Source organism: Coffea eugenioides, chromosome 11 (genome assembly GCF_003713205.1).
Source record: "Coffea eugenioides isolate CCC68of chromosome 11, Ceug_1.0, whole genome shotgun sequence".
Lineage (NCBI taxonomy): Eukaryota > Viridiplantae > Streptophyta > Magnoliopsida > Gentianales > Rubiaceae > Coffea > Coffea eugenioides.
The window spans coordinates 33,797,381-33,821,792 of NC_040045.1; the positions used below are offsets into that span (position 1 = coordinate 33,797,381).

A 24,412-nucleotide genomic window follows, 5' to 3' on the forward strand; every position below is an offset into this window, starting at 1 on the left:
TGATTTGTAAAACAAATTAAATGACAAAAGAAATCAAATATCAGCATTACTTACTAAGTAAAAAAAATTGGAGTCTTTTATTCTTCAGTTAAAGAATCTGGCGTCCATCCAAAACATTGATTGATATTTGATTGCTGAATTTGGTTATCAAGCGAACCATCTAAATATTGTGTTCTAGACAATGATAATTTTTAGACACAGTCTAAAATCATTGTAAGCCTAAAACTGAAACTGAAATTCATATCATGCTCTCTTTTTATCCTCTATCATCAATATAAGATTAAACATAAAAGTCCAAAAAAATTAAGTGGCTATATTGATTTGTTTTCCTTCTACTACCAATATTGGAAGCCTTCGTTCTATATCCCCTCAATCAAGTACCCCTTTTTTTCGATGTATGTGTTTGATTATAGATTTTTTTCTTGTTCATAAATCCTTAATGTACATAAAAGAAACATATGTAATCTTTGATTAATTCTCCTTTCGATCCTATGAAGAAGGTAAACTCAATTTCAATCAAATTTTACACCAAAAATAAGTAAATATCATTTCTTTTCCGGTTTTTGACCACACCGGTCGCATGACCCATCATTACACAACTATTTGGATACATAAAACCCCGTCATCCTAAAGGGGTAAAGTGTATATATCTTGAGTTTAGGAGGGCAAAATGTTATACACCCTCAAGTTCAGGGGCAAAGTGTAATTAACCCATATGATAATACAGTCTAATTCATTAGATGGACTGGAATATGAATACCAATACAGTGAACGTGGATATATATATATATATATATATATATATATATATATATATATGTACAAATTGCTAGCAGTTCAGTCACTGTTACACAGGAAATCCTAAAAGGAAGGAAATCATTGCAGGTTACAATAAGGCATCAAATCAAAACTAAGGGTTAAAACTAGAAAATTGGGCCAGAACCACAAAACACTGACTGTGGAACCTTCTCATATCGTAGCTTCATGTAGATGGAGCACAGGCATATTGTTCTACAAGAGAAGCATAGATGCCATCTGCTATACTAATCAAGCTTTCATGGTTCCCTTTCTCCTGAATCACACCATTTTTAACAACTGCAATCAAGTCTGCGCCCTTAATTGTGGAGAGCCTGTGTGTCACCACTATTGTGGTTTTACCCTCCATAGCCTGAACCAATGCATCTTGAGCTACATTTTCAGATTCAGCATCAAGAGAACTAGTGGCCTCATCAAGAAGTAAAATCTTGGGGGACTTTATAATTGCTCGGGCAATGGCCACTCTTTGCTTCTGGCCACCTGATAATTGTTTCCCTCTTTCACCTATTATTGTGTCGTAGCCCTGAAAATTTTTTTTTTTGCCTTTTTGTAGTGAATCAACGTAGCTCTTTCAACTAAACAAGGAAGGTATAGTATTGGACAGCAAGAGTATGAGACGTTGAAAACAAAGAGTGTGAAGTTAATTAAGGGAAACTGTTTTTTGCATTGGTCTAAGGAATTTAAAGTGTCTTGGACCTTTCTAATAATAGTGATCCATAATCAGAAAACATAACTAATCAATTTTTTTTTTTTTTGTACTGAATTGAGATAGATGGATTTGCTTGAATGTTAACACAAGCTCAACAAGTGAGAGTAGTGCTCAGACCTGTTGTAAACTGCTGATAAAATTGTGAGCATTTGCTTTTTCTGCTGCAGATATGATTTCAGCTTCTGCGGCACTACCTTCTTTGCCATATGCAATGTTAGCACGGATTGTGCCATTAAATAAAACAGGTTCCTGACTTACTAATCCCATCTGCTGCCTTAACCATTTCAAATTCAGTGTTCTTAGTTCCATTCCATCTAGTGTGATTTCACCAGAATCAGGATCATAAAATCTTTGCAGTAGTGAAATGACAGTAGATTTTCCACTTCCACTATCTCCGACCAGAGCAAGTGTCTAAACATTGAGATGAAGATTGTTAATTTCACTTCATGTTTCTCTTTCGGATTAGAGAGGTGATGAGAAACCAGCTTCTTTTGCCAGAAAAATGCACGGCAAAGGATGCAACCAAGTACATTTAAAAACTTCAGCAACTGAAATCCACTCACGAAAATTTACCTGGCAAGACTCAATAGCCAAACAAAGATCTTTAAGAATCTGAACATCAGGTCTATTTGGATATTTGAAGCTGACATGCTGAAATAGTATTTCTCCCTTCACATTGTCTAATGTAATTCCTGAGGTTTTGCTCGAGTCTATAGGTGAATTCAGGTCAAGCAGTGCAAAGATGGAAGCAGCACCACTTCTTGCTTTGCTAGAGTCTGGACTAAGTTTACTTGATTGAGATATAGCAATGGCAGCCATGGTCAAGCCATAAAAAACCTACCAATTACGTGAATTGGAAGATGATCAATTGCAACAGAAAAGATATAAATCACTGTATTATTTGGTAGCTAGAAAAATGATAAAGGAAAATGCCATTGCGTATCTTACCTGGAAAACGTCACTAAAGGTTATCTTGCCAGCCTCAACAAATTGAGCTCCAGCATAGAAAATGGTTGCATAGATAGAATACAGGAGGAACATGGACAAACCGTATCCTACAGCACCATACAATCCTCGTTTTATTCCTGTTGTGGCAGGGCCGTTACATTTCTTCTCATACAAGGATATCACCTTATCCTCTGCAGAAAGGGATGCAACTGTCCTAATACTTCTGACTGCATGAATGGCTACTTGAGTGGCTTCCTCGTATAACTTCTGCAAACAGAATGGAATTTCAACTTTTATTGCACGATCCTCTAATCCATAATCAAATACTTGACTCCCTTAATTTGAACATACCCAACCAGCTTTGAAACTTATCTCATATTGTTTTACATTTTCCCTACTGCTTACTAACTCTGGAAATTATCAGCACATACTAGTTGTAGGACTATTTCATTTGTGAAAGCATAACTAGTTTCTGCTCAACCATAAACGATAAACTAATGCTTCTTCCTATAGATAGTTAATCAAATTTCTCCAAATTGAAGGACTATATCAATTTATGGCAGAAACAAAGTATATACCTAGTCATAACATATGATTCATAGTAGATATCCTCTGGTTCTTCAGAATTAAAAATAAGTTTGTTTAGTGTCTATGCTAACAATCTTGAAAGCAAACACGAGTTCTGATTTCCTTTAACCAAGTCAAAAGTCAACACCAATACTCTTTCCAAGCAATTTGCTTAAGAATTCTGTCTACAAAAATCAAGTTTTGGACAAACCTTTGCATTAGCACTATATCCACTCAAGGCTTTCGAGTACATATACCCATTGAAGCCAATCAATGGTAACATGGATATTACTATCAGAGATAACCGCCAGCTTGCTGCAAAACCAATAAGTAGGCCTGCAAAACCTGTTGCACTGTTCTGAACAAGCATGGAAAGTGATTCACCGACTAGACTTCCCACAGATGTTGCATCAATTGAAAGCTGGGAGCCAATTCTACCACTTGAATTCTCCTCCCTGTCAAACCAACTTATGTCCATATAAACTATTTTCTCAAAGCACTTCAATCGAATACGTTTGATTAGCTTACATCCTGCCACAGCAAAATAGTATGCTTTTAATGGTGTTGCCAACAAGGAAGCCACCCCAAGAACTACTAACATTAATGCCCAGAATCTTGAATTCTTATGAAGTTCATGAGCAGGGTCATAGAATGTCTTGATTCCTCTTGATAGAATTACCCCAAGAATTGGCAACATTGAACCAGTAATAACAGCTGCCAAGGAACCAAGCAATAGTTCTGGAATTTCTGGTTTGTTAAGATAGGCCAAGCGGTAAAGTGGAACTTGTTGTTCCATTTTTGATGGCATGGAAACTGATTTTTTTGATTCTCCCACTTCTGTTTCTGGCATATCAATTGAAATGGAGAATGAGTGACGGCTGCTGCTACCTACTACAGATGAGCACTGACTTGTGGATTCCAGATAGGAAATTCTCTGGTTCAAATGTCTTCCAGAATCTACTTTGATCTCTGATTTATCATGATTATCGACAATGCCATCATCTGGTCCTTTATTAAGCTGTTGTTGCCGTATGAGCTGGGAATATGCTCCTTCAGGATCTTGTAGTAGCTCAGTATGCGAACCTGAAAGTTCGAAAGGATTGAATCGGATATAAGCATTTTTACCGGCCTAATGGACCGAGAAACAAGTAATTTTAGCTGCAGAAAAGGTCTAAAGTATGATTATTCTTCAGGTAATATCTGGCAATGTGAGAACCCTTTCTCGATGGACTCAGAAAAGATACCAAGCACCTACGTTAAGTTTTTGAAAGCTGCGGGACATCCTTCAATTTGAAAAACTTGACTAGTCACTAATTTCAGTTAGTGAATTTCAGTGCACAAGCCTTTTAAGACAGATAATTAAAAGTTACATTAGCATTGTGATGGTATTAATCATCCAAACCCAAAGCAATATGAAGGGTTTGCAAGAGAGTGTCCTAGAGAAGCAAGTGATGGAGGATGCGAAATATGTCTACTAGTGAACTAATACTATCAAAACATGAGACTTAGCTATCTACAAAAGATTTTAGCTCTCCATAGTTTGTTCCAAACCGTCATTTTTACCTATCAGCAAATCATTGAGGTAGTATACTACAGAAGCACCAACCTTTTTCAACGATCTTTCCTTGATCAATAACAGCAATTTCATCTGCATTCTTCACAGTGCTCAAACGATGTGCCACAATGACAGTTGTTCGGTTGACCATAACCCCATCCAGAGCTTCTTGCAAAGTCCTCTCAGATTCTGCATCAGGAGCACTTGTGGCTTCATCCAATAGTAGAATTCTGGGATCTTTCAAAATTGCTCTAGCTATGGCAATTCTCTGCTTTTGTCCCCCTGACATCTGAATTCCATGCGAACCAACCATCGTGTCTAGTCCCTGAGCATATAAGTACGCTTAAAAATGTCAAAAGAGAAGCTGTTAAAGCACAATTGAACAAAAAGGAAATTATGAGAATGCAAGGTTTAAGTTGAAAAAAACTTCTGTGGATTCTACTGCTGAATTTTTGTTGTCGGTATCTGGGCCAGTTCAAAAGAACTCATTTTGGAGAAGTCTGTGAGAGAGAATTTTTTTTATGTCTTACTACTGCAAGTTCTTAGTATTGTCTTTAATTTTACCTGTTGGTGCAGGGTTTAACATCATGCAGCTAAAGAAAAGCCTACATTACGTGCCAAGACTTCGACCGTGATTTGTTTTTTGTAACAGTTTTGAAAGAATGCACCTCTACAAACATAAGTTCTTGCCATCCAGGTAAGGGTCTCAAAGCTAAACCTGAGGTAATTTGTCAATGAACTTAGCAGCATTGGCATGTTCTGCAGCAGCTTGTATTTCTTCGAGACTAGCGTTATCCTTTCCATATGCAATATTATCCCTAATGCTCAGGGCAAACAATACAGGTTCCTGGCTGACAAGACCAATTTTGCTTCTGATCCACTTGAGCTGAAATTCTTTGATATTAATATCATCTATCAGAACTTCACCTGCTTGAGGATCATAAAACCTCTCGATAAGGCTGAGAACGGTTGATTTTTCTTGTCCACTTTGTCCAACCAATGCTGTAGTTGTTCCGCTTGGTATGAAGAGAGAAAATCCACTAAATATCTGTTCATGTAGCCTTGCTGGATAACTGAAATAGATATCCTTCAATTCTATAGTGCCGGTCATATTATCTAATTTCAGTCCATCTGAATTGGAAGGACTGATATCTGGCTTTCTCTTCATTATCTGATATATTTTAAAACCTACAGATTGTCCTGATGCAAATGCACTCAAGCAAGGGGATGCTTGCCCAACAAAACTGGCAGAAAATCAAAATGATCAGAAATTTGTTAGCAATTAAGGACTCATACGATCACGTTAACCAACATCAGGCCATCAACCCCAAAAAATGCAACCTCTTCAGGCATGGCATCTAAACACGCATAGACAAAAAGAAAAATATTACTTACAAGGATCCAGTTAGCACAGAAAGCGTTACATTCAGGACATCTCCTCCAGAATATTGTTTCTCGGCAATCATTTTGGATCCAAACCATATGGCTAAGGCATAAATACAGTAGTAAAAGAACATGAAAAGACCAAAACCGAAACCAGCTGCCAATCCCTCTTGCACTCCTGAATTGTAAGCTTTATTTAGGGATTTGCCATATTTGGCAACTGCTTGCTTCTCCCCTGTAAAAGATGCAACCTAAATTCCAAAAGCAAGTTCAATAGTCAGGAAAACAATAGGCTTAAACAAATTCCATTGCAGAACTATTCTTAAATTATTCTTACCGTTCTAATTGAGCTAAGAGTCTGTTCAACCACTGTTGCTGCTACTGAATAGGCTGCTTGTCCGCGGGATGCTTGTTTCGCTGGTTGGATGATCGTTACAGAGGACGTAAGGATGAGTGGCGGAATTGAAGATAACAAGACCAAGGAGAGCAACCAACCCTTGTTAAAAGCTGAGGCAAAGCCTCCAACAACAGAAGCCGACAACTGTATGAATCTTCCGACCTGTTATTTTGCATCAAAAAGGAAAGTAACATATTATGCTTCAGTAATGCTAAAAACTTCTTGTTCTGTATTTGTGCACTGACACCTTTTCACCAATGGCATCTTGGGATAGTAATAGTATCAACTGATATCCTCTCAATAATCTCTCCTGTACTAGGGTCTTTATCAAAAAATGCAATATCTTGCGTTAATAAAGATTGCAGGTATAAACTTCTTATCCGAGCAGCCTGCCTCTGTCCTGTGACTGTCCAGCAAGCTACCTCTGCCAAGAAGGGGCATTGTTGAGTTTCTCTTGTAAAAAGGACCACGGTTCTGTTGAGCAAATTACAGTTCAGGTAATCAAATTAACTTACGAGAGAACGATGCTGCTCCAAATCCCAGAGCCAAGTACACATACTTTGAAGATACCTGAAGATCATTTTGCTCGTTACATAGTCAGGACTTCACAAGATACTGCACTTACACTTGCATTTACCAGATATACCACATATGTAGTTAGCTTTGAGATAACTTCTGAATGGAAGTAGAGAAGTTAAGTCGAAGATATTTTCTAATTTCTTAAATGGAAAACTGCAACAATACTGAGAATTGGTATGCTAAACTGGAGTGCTTAATATATATACCTTTGACACTTCATGTACAACTTGCTTTCTGTCCAGTGTTTCACCAAACGAATTTAACATCTCTCCCAGTGTCCCAGTCGTAAGGAACAGACAAATCCCAGCTCCAGCTGCTGCGATTGTACCAACAACCATTAGGACATAGTCAGCAGGATCGGCAAAGGAGAACAGCTTGTAGAATGGAACTTTATCGGCCATTTCCTTTTCTTTTCGACCATTATCTGGATTTTCTTGATTGCCTGACGCTTTCAGTGAAGTGTTTTGGTAGTTAACTGTGCTTCCATCCAAGCAAGTTTCCTCAGTCATTAATTGACTGCAGTGCTTGTTCTCCATTTCTCAGGTATTAGTACTTCACACTCGAATGGAAATGGTATAGCTGGAAGATTAGCATTTGATTACTCCAGCTTCATATATATGCAGAACTTGGTAATTAAAATGATGATGAGATGGGACCAAGAGCTTAATATTCTATTAAATATTCGTCAAATCCGTAATCATATGTGAATGATCATACACCATGGATCATCCAAAGAGCCAAAGAAAAAAAATTGCACGGAAGATGGTTTGATCCTCATAAGAACCAAAAGAGTTTAGTTATCTATCCATTACCATTACAAAAGAACCATAAATCTTGGTGTTTTAAGCGTAAGTAATATTGTGGTCCTAGTTTTTCTTATTCCCATTATGTCCTTATTAATTGATGATTGAAGTTTCATATTGTGTCCTTTTTATTTAATGATGATTAAAAGTCACACACAATACATACATGTTCGCTTTGAACTGTTAATCACCAATAAGAAGATAAAAGGTTAAATTGACAATTAAATTCATCATAATATAGCATAAAAAGAGCAGAATGGCAAGAATAATATAAAATACTAAGACAAAATTTTGATTAGCAATTAGTCTTTTAAGGAATGTGTTGGTGGCAAAGAATGGATCATTGCCTAATTTTCATTGATGAAATTTTATTTCTGTGAGGCTGAAAACTTGCTTATATATGCACAAAACTTCGGAAGGCGATAGTCTTATGGTCTAAAAAAAAAAAATCCCTTTAATATAATGTGCTAATCTAAAACCATCAATTAATTCACACTATTCCACAGAATGGATTGGAATTAGAAATTGATCGTGTTGGTAAAGAAAAGGAAAGTTTGGATTCACAATTTCATATACTTGAAACTACTCTTGGAGTATGCTAAGGTATCATTTTAGCCCCACCTAATTTTCTATGCAAATATACGAATTTAGTCTAAGAGATCTTTAAATTGTTGCCCAGAATCTCTTTCACAATAGTTGCAAACGAGCATGTTTTAGCAAATACTTTGCTAAGTTTGGTTTCATGCCCTGGTTTGATAAAGTCATACAAAATTTCATCTTCTTGCAGTTGTAACTTTGATAAAACATACAGTTACTTAGCCAACCTTCCATCTTTAGAGTTTTTTCATGTAATAATTGTTTAACATTTAATAGGCAAAAAATATTTTGTATGACAAGAAATTGCTAATTTTTGTTTCATCATGATAAATTGATAACATTATGTTAAAGAATAAAAAATTTAGCATAAAAATGTTATATCTTGAGAAATATATTTACGTATAAAACACATGACTTATTACTTGTTTAACAAAACTTGGAAAATGCGAGATTGCCCGAAATCATTTGCATAGTTTATCTTACCAAGAATCCAGAAACAGAAAACTAGAGCATTGTACGAATAGACTCCTAATTATGTAGTGAACTGGATTATATTTTTCTCACTATCTAGTTAACAAATTTGATCGCCCCTCCTGGACAGCTCGTTTGGTCACGACAGTCCCTTGGAAGTCGTTGTCCAGTTCCCCGACCAGGGATCGAGTCTCAAAGTTATCGTATTCGGGGGGAAGGGCCTCTCCTCCCGGGTCGGAGTGAGATTAGTTGGACCCCATAAAAATTGACCCGGACATCCACTCCGTCAGTAAAAAAAAAAATAATAAGAAATTTGATCAGCGATTCGAACGTCATTGTCGGATTCAATTCATATTTGGCTCCTATGGGGAATAAATTTATTAACACCAAACATCTTAAGAGTTGTAGAAACAATTGAAAATTTCATCGTGAATACAGATGGGATTTTTAGATGTTACCGGAAACCCTTTGATGCTGAGTCTACATTCTTTGTTGACTCGAACATTGGAGTGGCCCTGAGGTCACCGTCTGAATTTCTCCTTTGTACCCTTTTGTGCAGAGAAATGTCCGGCCGGCCTTAAACTATTACTTTTGTATACTTTTGACCTCTAAATTATACTGTGTAGTGTTTAAACTTTTAAACAAATTAATGTGTAAGCTTTTAGCCCTTCTATCAATCCCCGTTGTTTGAGCTAATGGAATGAAGGGGCCAAATAGTCCCTTAACGAAAAAATGAAAAACAAAGGATGATGAGTTTTTGGCTACTTTTTCTTTTTTTCCTCGTGAATTTTCCCATCCTGTAGCCCCAATTTTTATGATATTCAGTAAGAATGATAAGAAATATGATAGTGTAATCTCTTTGCTCATCTTCTCATTGTTTATTTTTTGTGGAAGGACAATTTTGTCCCACCATTCGATTTGGCCAAACAACAGAAATTGACAGAAGGGTCAAAAGCTTACATATTAATTTATTTAAGGACTTAAACAATACAAAATATAGCCTTAGGGGTCAAAAGTGTATAACATGTAACAGTTGAGGGACCGGCTGTGCAATTCACTCTAAAGAAATCTAATCGGGCTTTAAGAAGGACATACCAGAAACGTATATGTTTACGAAATGTGAATGTGATAGAAAATTGGTTTTATTAAAGAATTGAAAATTTCATCTTACTTATATAGTAGGATTTTAAATATTTTAATAAAAATAAACATCTGATTCCTCTACAATGCGTGACAACTCACCACTGTGATTTTCATAACATCTTTGTGACAATTAATTTTGTGAAGATTCGGTTGCGAATCTTTGAAACTGAGGAGGATCAATAACAAATTATTGGGCTAATTGCAGCCAAATCTTTGCCAAATTTTGACCGTCCATAAGCCAACAAAGTTGGTTATGAAATCAGCCAATAAAAAGTCCACAAATGTTTGCCGATTGAGCTGTAGCCACTTGTGAATATCAGGAAAAAAACAATGGCCGATATATTGTTTATACTTTATACGAAGCTTCATTGTCATTTGGAAGAAAGTAGAAATTGCAGCACGTAGAAGAGCTGAAGATAGGAGCTAAATCCAAATTACTAATCTAGGATGCTTACGATAAGTTTAGATTTTGATCATTTCTTTTATTGCTTAACACAATGATTAGTTATTGATTAGTCTAGTGGGGGAGGGTTGCAACTAGATCGTACTGTAAGACGGGTTGTAAGTAAGAAATCTTAAATTTAAGAATTAATTACATTAACCTCCCTTGAGGTTTGATCAAACTATCAATCAAACCTCAAGGTTTAACCAAATAACAAATATCCCCTTATACATAACTTTTGTTTTTTTTTTTTTGACAAACGATACCAATTTTATAGATATTAACACTTGATAATACAAGGGCTAATTACAAAAAGGGGTAACTACCCCCATATCCTTTCTAGCTAACACTGATAGTCAAGATGGGAATGAACCTTCCCATTCATTAATCCTTGACTGCAAATTGAGCCATAGCATGGCTACAACCATTAGCAGTCCTGGGAACAAACAAAAACAAACAACATTCAAAATTCTTCTTTAGGTCCTCAATGTCTTTCAGGATTGTTTGTAGTTTACATTCTTGCACATTGTCTGTGTTGATTAGGCTCACTACATTTCTGCAGTCAAATATGGATATCTATTCTTGTCCATCCTGCAGCTTTGGCCATTTCCAGCGCACTCCTTACTGCTAAAGCTTCCTCTATGGCTGCTTCTCCTCTTCTCCTCACCGCGATGCCTTTGGCTTTCACTATCTCTCCACGCCAATTCCTTGCAATTATCCTCAATTTCTGTTAATTGAGTAAGTTTAGATTTTGATCATTTCTTTTATTGCTTAACACAATGATTAGATATTGATTAGTCTAGTGGGGGAGGGTTGCGCTAGATCTTAATGTAAGAAGGGTTGTAAGTAGGAGATCTTAAATTTAAGGGTTAATTACATTAACCTCCATCGAGATTTGACCAAACTACCAATCAAACCTCAAGGTTTAACCAAATAACAAATATCCCCTTATACATAACTTCTATTAAATAAGTTAAAATAGAGCCTGTGAAAAGACCAAATGCCCATAAGTTTAAACTACCTGGTTACAAGAAAGCAGTATATACACGGATATACCTCTTTTTATTTTATTTTCTATTTCTTGTTAAGTTATTTTTTCATCCATTTCTCACGTCATCTCCTTCCTCGTAAAATTTTTTTAGAAGCTTTCAAAGTAGCACCATGACTGCAACTATTGACACTATGATTCGCAGCTCGTGGTTGCCGGCCACCATTGTATGATGAACGGATTTAGCGAAGCTCGCACTCAAGCTTGGATATTAGATTTTGTTTATATAGGTTGCAATTCTAGAATCCAAAATGCCCACAATGCTGCCAAATGAGCCTACATAAGAAGCCTTGCAGCCCGCTGTGGCCGGCTACAGTAGTAAGATGACGGGTTTTAGCAAAGTTCACACTCAAGACTAGATTTTTCATATAGATTGCAATTTTAAATTCCAAAAACGCCTATAATGCTGCCGAATGAGCCTAAATAAAGAGTAAATCATCTAAGACCAAAATCTACAAACTATATACCAAAGTTATTCACATGAAACTCAGAATACAAAAAACCAAGAAAAAAAACCCCACAAACAACAAAGTCTCCCATGAGATTTGAAATTACAAAAATTACCACATAACTACATGATCTTTACAAATAAAGAGAACTCCACCACAAGAGATGATTCCTTTCTTACCATTTGGATGCCTATTACTTTTAATTGGATTTGAGTTGTATGGATTTAATTTTATTTATGTATGAGTGCAGGTACCCGTACTCCTAGTATTTGACTGATGCATGAATTTGGCCATTACTTTTGACAGTGAAGAAGACCGAGAAGCAAAAAAATGGAGATAGTGGTTGTGGTTGGAGCAGGTGGGTTGGTGAGCCAGAAAGGGAAGTAGGAACGGTAGAAGAAGGTGATTGTAGTGGACTCGATTGGTCGCTCCGTTTTGGTTCAGTTTTGCCGCTGTTTTCTTTTTAGTATTAGTGTTTCTTTTGATACAATGAAATTACTGGATATGTTCAAGCAAAAAAAAACAAGTGCTTTTTGGTTTTGATCTTTTAATATGATTAGAAGACAACGTGCTTGATATTTGATTATGTTTTTGCTTTCCTTTTATGTTTGATATAAGAAGTTGAGTTTTTTTCTTTATAATTTGTTCCAAGTATTTTTTTAATTTCAGCTATATTTTCAATTTTGTTAAAATTTCTAATTTAAGCTTTTTTTTATTTTTTAATTTGTTAGAAAAGGGCATTTTTGGGCTCTCAAATAATTCATTGCTGACATCGACAGATTATCTAACGTCTATTGATGCTAGGGAGCTTTTTGTTAAACGTTTGGTCATTCAAAGGGCGAGACTGTTATTTACTCAAAATTTGAGGCTTGATTGGTAATTTGGCTTGACTTGAAGGGAGGTCAATGTAATTAACCCTAAATTTAATACCTTCCATTAAAAGAAAAAAAAAAGATATTGATTAGTATTTAGGGAGGCATAGGATAATTGTCCACTTAGCCTTATGGACACAAACTTGTGACGTATATCCTAATTTTAGGAGTCTTATATTTGTATCCATCGCAATTTCAATTTTTAGGAGTATGTCCTAATTTTTAGAAGTCCCATGTTTGTATCCTAGTTTTTAGTCAGGAGGCCCATGTTTTGATCTATGGCAAATTTTAGGAGTCCTATATTTGTATCTATGGTTTAGACGTATCATATTTTTAGGGTCATTATTTGTAGGTGAACTCTATTACATATGTAAGGGCGCACAAAAGAAGAAGTCACAAAAATAAAAGTGCAACTTGGGATTTTTCAATAGCTTTGTGAGAAGAAGTGAATTCTCCAAATATGGTTGGAGATATTTATCACCTTTTGCATACATTCATTTCACTAAGCCATAAAAACAAAGCAAAGTGACTTAAAATATTGAGAATGGAAATATGTGTATCGCGAAGGCTTTTAAGTAAAAATGATGGATGAAATTTAACACCGAATTGGAATATAACATGGCTTAAATAATTCTGGTGAATTAGTTTACATAAAAAAAGTTATCAGCAAATTTAAAAGGGAGTTAAAATACCATCTCAAGGATAGCGGTGAAGGATGGATTGGATGGTAGGGAGGGAGAGAGTGTAAGTGAGAGATTCCGGATTTGAACAAAACTGTCAATAGGGTCGAATCAGCCCGAACTCAGCCCATTCAGTCCGAAAAAAGCTCACTGAGCATAAGGCTCCGTTTGGCAAATGAGTTTTTTGGGTGTTAACCTAGAATTTTGCTGTAGTTTACTGTAAAAGTTGTAGGAAAAATTTTTAAGATGGAAAACTTTTTTTTCTTTTCTTTGTCTTTCTTTCTTTTTCTCTATCTTTTTCTTTTTCTTTCTCTTTCTCTTCTTTTTTTCTTTTTCTTTCTCTTTTTTGGGTGAATTACTTTACATAAAAAAAGTTATCAACAGTTTAAAGGGGAGTTAAAATCACCATCTCAAGGACATAGAAAATGGATGAGTTGAGTGGTATGAAGGGAGAGAGTGTAAGTGATAGATCTCGGGTCAAGACTTCATACTTACACTATTAAAAAAAAAATTCACCATCTCAAGGGGCAATGTTAAATTCATTATTCAAACTGGTAGCTTTAAATTCACTTTTTCAAATAGAGAAACCCCAATTTTAGGAAGCCGCTAAAATGTGTGACTAGGTTTGAAATTTTAGATAGAAGTAAGATTATTTCGAATACAAGTCCATGATATCATGCATAGTATTATTTATTTTCTTCCACCTTACATAGTTAGACTAGTACTTTATAAATAAAGACACTCTTTGGCAGCATTTTAATTGCTTCAATACATTTAGTTTGGCTACAAAAGCTAACAACCAATATAATAGAACTAATGACATTTGATTTGATGTTTATGCCTAATTGCAAGAATTCCACCAAACATCTTTCCCTCAGAATAAATTTGACGTTGAAGTAAACAATCAGCAATCCACTTCCCCATTTTCTATTGCCTTAAAAAATGATAATAAAGAAAAAGAAATAAGTGTAGTATTCTTTGATGAGGAAATTGTCCATATATTCTTCACATCCCACTAACACTCCCTCCACCCTAAGTAACATTTTTTATACCTTAATAGTTTGTTTCAAATAACATTCATTTTCCTTAATTGGAATTTTTAAATTCTACACACCTTTCTTCTAGACATAATCTTTACAAAAATGAAAATGAAAACAAAAATAAAAATAAAATTGACCCATATTTTCTCACTATCTACTATTGACATTTTAATTAATTAATACACCAAGTCCAACATTTTTTTTTGTTAAAACTACTTAACCCTCGTAAGTATTTCTTTCGTAGGCTTATTTGTGTCATTGAGTTGTAAACATTCTTGCCATTTCTAGGTCACATTGTTGATTATATCACTCAAGATTTCTTGTAATATTACAAAAAAGTAAAAGGTAAATTGCATATAACCCCCACGTAGATTCATAGATCATCACATGACCCTCTAACATTACAAAATATCCATATAACCCCCTATGATTTTATGTAAAGTGAAAATTTGATGAAGAAAGCCTCATAAGTTGAAATACCAGCATTGTCTTTATTTAAGCACTAAATTGAGCAATGGCCCGACCACCTTATAAAGAACTTTAGAGAGATTACGTGAATAACTACAAAAATTATGGAAAAATAAAATGGATATTCATTCAAATCATGATAAGAGAGCTAAGTAGATATTATAATTCCATCACATGCATTTTTAAAGCGCATCATATTCAATTGTTGTAACTATTAGATTTTTCCACCCATTTTTACTTTATACAAAACAATAGCAGCATTATGTGGCTATTTGGAAACCTTAGAAGAGTCATGTAGCAATATAAGGAATAAGAGGGGATTATGTGTATTTTATCGAAAAATAAATGGAATTAGAGTGGGGTGGAGAAGAATCCTTATACTATATATGAATGACTTTTGGTCAAAACTTGGGTTTGAATTTCAAACACAAGGGTAGGGATGTTTTGGAAATATGAGAGTGTTTGGAGTGTAGTTAGAGCTTGAGGTACGACTTATGTTTGCGTGTGTTTCCCTATGTTTACTTAAATGCCCTTGTATTCATTTAAATACTCCCTCCGTCCCATAAAATTTGTCGTTTTTAGGAGAACGTGCAACTTATATATAGTGATATTTGTAAGAAAGGGAATTTTTACTTTCCTCTTATACCATTATTGGCGAACCATCTTTTATTTAATGTATTGATAATTGTGAAAAATAAGTGGTGGGCCATATCAAAGGGTAAAGATAAAATTTCATTGAAAAATGTGAATTGACTTTTATAAAATGACAATTAATTTGGGAGAAAAAAAATGACAAAAATGATAGTAAATTTTATGGGCCAGAGGAAGTAGCTACTACTGTGTTTAAGGTTATGGATACTTTGGGAATGCAACCGCATTTGAAGTGTCGTGTCGTTGGAGCAGTGGGTACAAGTGGTGCTGAAGGTAGATTTTGAAGCCACAGTTGTAACAGGAGCGGAGAGTATATCGGCAGCCATCATCGACAAGATAGGAAATCTCAATCTTTCCCCTTTCCACTAACCCAAAACATCTAGATTTGCATTTGCATCACAAGCATACCTACTATCCTATAAATAAACATCTAAATCTGATTTTTCTGGTGGAACCCTATCAATTTCACTCACATGCATGTGAAACTTTTCTTTACCAGTTAAAATGGCGGGTCCAGTCATTTTCTATTTCTTACTAGAAGAACTAGAACCTTCATTTTGTTTCATTTTTACAACCTGCCTCTGTTGTTGTTCAGAATGGAAAACAATGTGACAATCAACATATTCATTGTAAAGCTCATAAAGAATGTCTCTAATCTCAGCCACGAATCTAGGAGCTGCATCCTCACCATAAATCACCGGAAAAACATGATTAATAAGAAACATTTTGTATCTCGGATCCAAAATTGCACCCAAAGATAGCAGCACATTACTTTCCCCCCAATATTTATCAAATTTAGCAGACATACTTCCAGCCATAACCCGAATATGGTAAAAAAGATCAAGAGCTTTTTCATTTAAAAGCTCTTTAATCCTATAGAGCTCCACAAGAAAAATGTTAGCTGTTGGATACTCGGACCCGAAAATCATGTCAGTGATTTCATGAAATATTCCTAGAAATTTGCACACTTCTTCCACTTTCATCCACTCAAAATCAGTAGGAACATAGTGAAATCCGGGGTCAATGTCTGCATATCTTGGAAAGATATTCTTGAACTCTAAACCCGAAGCTAACATCAAATAGGTGTTATTCCACCTTGTTGGACAGTCCAAAAGTAGCTTTCTAGAGGGCAACTGAAGCTGTTTTTTAATTTTGGGAAATTCAAGAAGCCTATATTCAGAATTGTTCAAGTACTTTATCCCTTCTCTAACAACATCAATCACACCACCAAGTTGACAATGATCATCTTGCACTAAGAAATTAAGTATATGTGCACAACATCTAACATAAAAAAAATTTCCTCCAATACTTAATCTCTTTCTTAGAGCAAAATCCTCTCTAAGTCTCCTAATGTACACATCATTGTATGAAGCATTAACAGTTATGCTAGAAACCTTATTCTCAATCCCCCAATCAATAAAACACTTACTAAGAGTATCAGCTATAATAACTCCAGTATGGGGAGGAGGAACATTGCAAAAATTCAACACACGTTTTTATAGCACCCAATCAGAATCAATAAAGTGACCAGACACAATCATATATTGAATTTTTTGATCAGATTTTCACAAATTTGTGGTAATACTAATCCTACCAGCACCTTTCAACGATGATTTCAACTTCCTTTTTTCAATTGTGTAAGTACTAATACAATCTTCCTTAACAGTCTGCCGATTAATCTTTTTATAAAATGGAGAAATCGCTTTCATGAATATGTTGAAAATCACATGCTCCATCATAGAAAAAGGGTACTCATGCGCAAGAATCATGTGTGATGCAAGCTCTCTTACCTTGGCATGATCATACGAGAAATTTGTAATGGAAGTGATACCATCACTTGGGCCTTCGGTGAATGACAGCACTTGTTGCTTTTATTTGCTTTGCTCCCCAATGGCCATCTTTCTTTGTAGGCAAGAATTCAAGTGTCTCTTGTGCTGGGATGTGGTTCCGGTTGCACTCTTGGCAAAAAGTTCCTTGCAATGGTTGCACTTCACTTTGACCGTCCCATTATCTAGCACTACTTCACTCATTTCATCCCATATGTTGGATTTCTTCTTCCTTTGTTTTTTCTCAAAAGGACCAACTCCTCCATCTCCATCTACTTGTTGTCCTCCTTCATTGCCATCATCTTCTATCATTTCTATCTCTTCTTCACTCATCTTATCAGCTCTTTCTTTATTGTAGTTCAATTGTTCCAAGTCTTTATTATTTTGCTCCATCACAGGATTTGATGATGAACCTTGAAATGAGTTGAATGAAGAGCTGTACATTCCTTAATCAAAACACATTTAATAACCAATACAGATTCTGATTAGCCAAAATAGAAATTTAGAATAACATTTCTAAGAAATAAGGTACAAAAGTAATAAAACAGATTCCAAGAAATAATGCCTACTTCAAGCCAAGTTTCCTATTTTGAGATGTCATGAACTATTTAACAGTTTCCTTATCTGGAAGCTAGTTTCGAGAGTTTATACATCATACTCTAGATCAATAACTAGTACTGTGTAATAAGGCAAAAAATGCAGTAATGCCTGCCCCAAATGTTATCTAGATTTTGTTTTACAGTAGTTATATTCTCAACTTTCTAAAGCATTGAGGCAACTCAAATACTGTCATTCATAATGCAGGGAAGGGAGTATGTCTTATGACAGACCAGCATATGATATGATTAAAACCATGTACCAGAAGAAACTTGGTTTAACAGTTATCCAACCTGTCAGATCCAACCAATCCTTAGCTGAATTTGGATTCGAAATGTTCATCCTATTATTAGTCATCAAGATTTTTGGGAATAGCCTATGCTTATAGTTGTGAATCTGATGACTAGCATCTCTGTGGCATTAAGAAATGAGGTATTCAGTCACATGGTAATAACCAATAAGCCATCGTTCATGTTAGATAACAGATTTTGTTTGGGTGGGACTTAGCTGACTGATCAGCATCTCCAAATAATTATTGTCATTGAGTATCAAAATTCTATTTTACATTGACTGGTTTCAATAAATGGATGTAGCAGGCTAACTTTATTCCCAACCGACACCATAAGTGACCATTATTTTAGCGTAGAACCCAAAAGTATAACTAGTATTGCTAGAATATCAGAACCTAACCTATGATTAAAATGTTATATCCTAAGTTAAGTGCTATAGGAATAGGACCAAAAATGTAAATAAAGTTCTATAAGAAAGAAACAAAATATGCACTTCCAACTTCCAGCATTTAAACGACTCTTGATTTGCTCTTTTTATAAAGCCAAGTTGGGAAACAACAATACACAGTTTCGACCCAGTCTATCAAAAGTTGTTAGTTTCCATTTAGCCCACTAAGCTAAGATTAAACTGGTTAATCAAGCTTTTGCTTTTCCCATGTCAGTTTTTCAGTTACAAAACAAAAGGACTAGCAACTAGTAGTAATTTGCAACTTCATTAAACACATGATGACCATTTTTGCAATATTCATTCACCCAATACTCATTCAAGTCTACATTGCAATATTCAGCATAATGTGACGCAACACAGGAAAGAAAAAGGGAATTAGCACAAAAAAAAGGAAAGAAAGAAAGATTAGGGCCTAAATTAAACCTGAAGAGATTTAAAACAGCTTAATTTGTACATCTTCAGCATCAAAAATGCACATGGTGGGCTTTCATATGTTGGATGAAACTCTAGAACAAAAGTCGAGTAAAAGATTCTAAGGAAATTACCCAAATGGCCAACAAATGCAGTATCTACTAATAAATTGCAAAAATCAAAAAAATATTCTAAGGAAACCCACACAGCCTCTAAAAACCAAAATAAATTGCAAAAATTGAGAAGAAATGGTTACCACGGATTCACGAGAAGAGGATTCAATAATGGCGGTGAGATGGTTTCTGTTGGGACTGAGCAAAAAATTGGTCGGACTGAGCAGTCAACTGCCTTACGGTGAGTTGGTTTCTGTTGGGGGACTCAACCTTGATGTGAACAAGAAGATAATGGTGATGGAGGTGAGATGAATGGATTGGTGAGCCGGTGACGGTGGTGAGAATGGAGGGTGCGGCTGCGATTGTGGAAGGAGGAAAGGAAAGACCGAAAAAGGAAAGAAAAAATTAGGGATGGCGACTGGCGGTGAGATAGTGGACGGATAGATGATGGTCCTGATAGAGGTGAGATGATGGATGAATTGGAGAATGGTGAATCGGTGACGGTGGTGAGAATAGAGGGTGCGGGCGTGCGACTGCGGCTGTGGAATTGGAAAAGGTAAGACCAAAAGAGAAAAGAAAATTTAGGGCTACGGGAGAATGACTTAGATTATAATACCACATACACAATGAAATGACAATAATACCCTTGCTCTTCAAGCCTATCGAGCTTCAACGAGCCGAGCATCGTTTATAAAACGAGTACTGATTAGAGCTCGAGCTCGGATCGTTTCTCTCTGTAAACGAGCCGAGCCGAGCTCTTATCGAGCCGGGTCAAGCTCGGCTCTCGAGCTACCCAGTTCGATTAACAGCTCTAGGTACAAGTTGTGCTAACTTTAATTTTGCTATAATTACTTAGATGTTCTTCGATTCATTTAGACACTGTAGGGTCATCACAGGAATTAAATTAGCAGTTATTACTGACTATTTATCATGACGATTTCAATACACTGCCATTGCATAAGAAGAAGAATTTAAATCAGCAATTATTATTTTGTCTCTTGGTTTACACTAATACATTTATTAACCTGTTCTATTTTCTTTCCCAAATACGTGTAGTTTTACTAATACCTTTGTCACAGTTTTTTCTATTAGGTTCTTTCCGGCTTTCGATATATATGTAGTTTTACTATTGTTGTTCTACTCCCATATGTTTGGGGATGAGCCATGCATGCTTGGTGGTTAATTTTTTTTTTTTTTTGTCAAAAGCAATTATATTTCATTACTAGCTTGATAATACAATATCAGTTACAAGAAGGTAACTACCTGAATGATCAGTTTGTACACTCTTATGGAGCCACATGGGAAAGTTTCCTTCCCAACTAACATTTCTAACAGGCTTAACTGCAACTTTTGCTAACTTATGTGTACATTTATTTCCTACTCTACTAACAAAACAGAAGGTATATTTCTCAAACAAACTTCTCATTTTCTCAATGTCTTCCAGTATAACTGCTATCCTGGACTTCTTATTACTATCCTCCTTGATCATGTCCAGTACAGCTTTGCAATCAGATTGGATCTCCACTATCTTCTAGTGTGCGTTTTGGGGTCATCATCATCTCCATTTTTACCGCAGCAGTTTCTTCCACCAGTGGTTCACTGGTTTTCACCTCCGCTCTTGTCTCAGCTTTTGAAATTTTTCCTGTCCAGTTCCTTGCCACGGCTCCCAATCCAGTTATGTTCATTCCTTTTTAGAAGGCCGCATCTGTATTGATCTTTATTGCATCTCTATATGGTGGTGTCCAAATTGCAGTACTAGGTGCTTGCCTTGTTTTTTGAATGTACCTTCCTTCTCCACTGTTCTGTGCCTCTATAAATTCTGTCCATTCTATGTGCTTTTTGTAATGCAACCCCTGCCTCCATCTTGTCCCCTAAGAATATCCTTCTATTCCTTACTTTCCATATCTGCCACTCCTCAGAGTGCCTACCTAGGAGTTTGTACTGAGATTTAACTGAACCCTTCACAGCGTCAACAGCTAGTGCTCTTGCTTTGTATGCCACTGCTCTAGTGATTTTTGACTTGTATTCTTCATCAACAGTTTGTATTAGCTCTTTCACAAGCAATTGTAGGTTAGATCTATACCTCTCTTCATATCTATTTGCCAACCACTTTGAGGTAACAGCTCTATTCTTCCAAGCATGGGCAAAATTTTCATGCTTATCTTAGATTGACTTCACCACCAAGTCGCTTGTGCCTAGACAGTTTATTATTAAGTCAAAAACAAACCACTAACAGGGGGCTTACATTTTGCTCTAAGTCTCTTTCTCTCATTTATGTAGGACTTCACAGGTTCACCATTAACAATGGCATAGTTTTTAAGAGCTTCTTTAAACTCTCTGCTATCAACAAACCTTTGTCCTTTAAAGAACTTTGGATTCTTCATGTCTCTATCAGGGATAAAGTCAATGAATTTGGGGATATGTCCTCCCCTTTCCTCAGATGATTCTTCACCACTATCTGGTTGATCATTTAGTTTGTCCCCAACAAATGCAGCTCCAACTTCTGTAGTTTTTGAACCAAAAGTTGCATGTTGTTTTGCTCTATTTCTTCTGCCTTTCTTCTGTGATTGTTGAGTAGGAATGTCAAAAGTTCTAACTTCATTTTCCACTGCAGTATCTTGCTGCTGGTTTCCCACAAATTGCTGGCCATTTTCGGCTTCATCTATACTACCTACATCCTAAAACATTTGGTCATCTCTGCAAAAACTATCATCGGCACTGAATTGCTCATCATCTAAGCTGCTGCTCATTTCATCAGCATCAAAAGCCTCTAAACCCCTACTAATACCTACCCCTCTCACTATTTCAGTTGTTATCTTTTGTTTGTCACCTTCAATTTCAACCAGTGAAGTTGGCATCTTTTGTTTAAACATGTCATTTTGCTCCTATTTTTCTATTAAATTTCACTTACACTTGCGCTACTCTTTTTTTGGTTTTGAGTTTCAGTATTAAAAAGCTTCTTTGTTAACACCATACTAGCACAAGGTTCTTCTATTACTCTGCTCTCATCATCTATTTCTTCCATCAGAACACCAGATTTATGTGGTGTCACATGTCTCTGGAGGCTCATTCAGTTGCATTTCCAATACCTCTTCAATGGTCTTATGGTCACAATAACTTTCATCACCTTATATTCTTGTACCCAACTACAGAACTGGTTCACATGTTGTTCAGTTTGCAATTGTCACAATCCATCTAGTAGAACACTTGTAGGTTCAAGGTAATAGAACAACACGGGGTCCTTTTCCCCGTACCCTAGTTTTTTTAATATTTCATTAATCTCAAATATTGACATCCTATCAGCATCTCATAAATCTACATGATCAACTTCACCACCAGTATAAAATGTGAAATTCGAACCATTAAACCTACTCCTATGGTGCAATCTAATAGTAAAATATTCACTGCCATGTTCTACACAATCATGTATCAAATTAAAGAAAAATTCACTATATTCATTGAGTAGTCAAAATAAGTAGCAAAATTGCTAAATAAACAACTACCCATGCAACATCAACTATTTTTTTGTCAAACTCTATACCAAAAATTTCATTAATTTACTATTTTTAGTACACTAAAAATGGACCATAGATATAGTAGGACCCCATGCAACCTACCAACAAGACAAAACTCTCAAAGAGTGTTTCCACCCAATTAATTTAATTAAGCTCCACTTTATCTAAACCCCTATCAACCAGCATCCATTTCTTTAACAGCCCCTAAATCTTTCAATAATAATACAACAATTACACACATAAACCTCAACGATATAAGCTTACAAATTGAGAGACATATTACCGTATACAGGATATGGAGCAAAATATGCATCCCTTCTCCTGATTATCCAATCTATTTCTCTATTGATTCGTAGCTTTCACCAGAGATTTTTTCCTACACAACCTTCAATAGTTGTAATTGAACGATTATCCAACCATACTTATACTCTAGATGAAATTTCACAAAGAAATGGATTTTTCCTATGGGTAAAACTTGAATTTTCGAAGGATTTGCAAAGAAACTCTAATGGTTTGTTTAGAAAATTGAAGAATTGCTTTTTTAACCTGTTCTTAGGGTTTAAGTTGCTGGTCCCAATGCTTCAAACACGAATGGACAAAAATGCACTTTAAATCCGGCTAGATTCATGTATAAAGTCATCGAAAGTCTTTAAAGTATGGATTTTTAATTGTTCAAAGATCAATCGGAAACAAAAATTAGATGAGGGATCAAAAGTTGACAACGGTAATAGTTTAAGGGTTCCCCAAGTTCTATATCCTTTTGATGCTAGTTGCTTCTTTATCTCTATCATTTCACTTTCTAAGAAACCAAGTATGGATTATTTTAGTAAATACTGCCATTGTTATTTAGGCTTTTGTTATGAAAATAATTTTATTCTCAAGTAAATGGTTAGGATCTTTGGTTATCATGGTCTAAAATTGCTACATTAAACAAAAGCTAAGAAGTTGGAGGAGCAATGTGATAAAAAAAAAGGCAAAAGTATGCTTTCCTGATTGAGAAACAAAAAGAGCTCGAACAGCAAGAATGTCGAGAGACTTATAAGAGGTAAAAGAAAAGACTATTGCAGTTAACAAAGGTATATGTACATATAAAGTGTAAGTTTAATTACAGAATAGTTCAATATGAATCAAATTAACCACATTTTTGACACGTGATTATAGTATGCTTTTTGACACCTATTTGGATTGCTATAGTTAGAAGTTTTTGTAAATATATATACATATATATATATATACTATAATGATTTAATATATATGAGATAAAAGAAATAATTGAAAAATATGTTCAGAAAAACGTAAAAATTTATTTGAAAAAAAACACAGTCCAAACGAGGTATTAACTTATAGTCTACTAGGTGAAAAGCTTGTTGGACTCCATGGTGTAGTCAAAATGGTTAAAATAATTTTTTTTCTGATTATACATAAAAAAAAACCCACAAAAAAAATGCAAAAGAAGGAAGCATTGCAGTGATTGGACACTTGCAAAAAGAAGGCCAAATGGCCCAATCACTAATTTTTTTTTTTTTGACTTTACTCTTTCTTCTGGTTGACTTCTGCACTGCATTACAGTCAACCAGTCTCGCACTCTGTTTTC

General features: G+C 35.4%; 1 pseudogene; it reads right to left on the minus strand.

Annotated features, from left to right (window-relative positions):
- Positions 1-982: 982 nt before the first annotated feature.
- On the minus strand, positions 983-7,394 carry LOC113752337 (annotated as a pseudogene).
- Between the last annotated feature and the right edge of the window lie 17,018 nt (positions 7,395-24,412).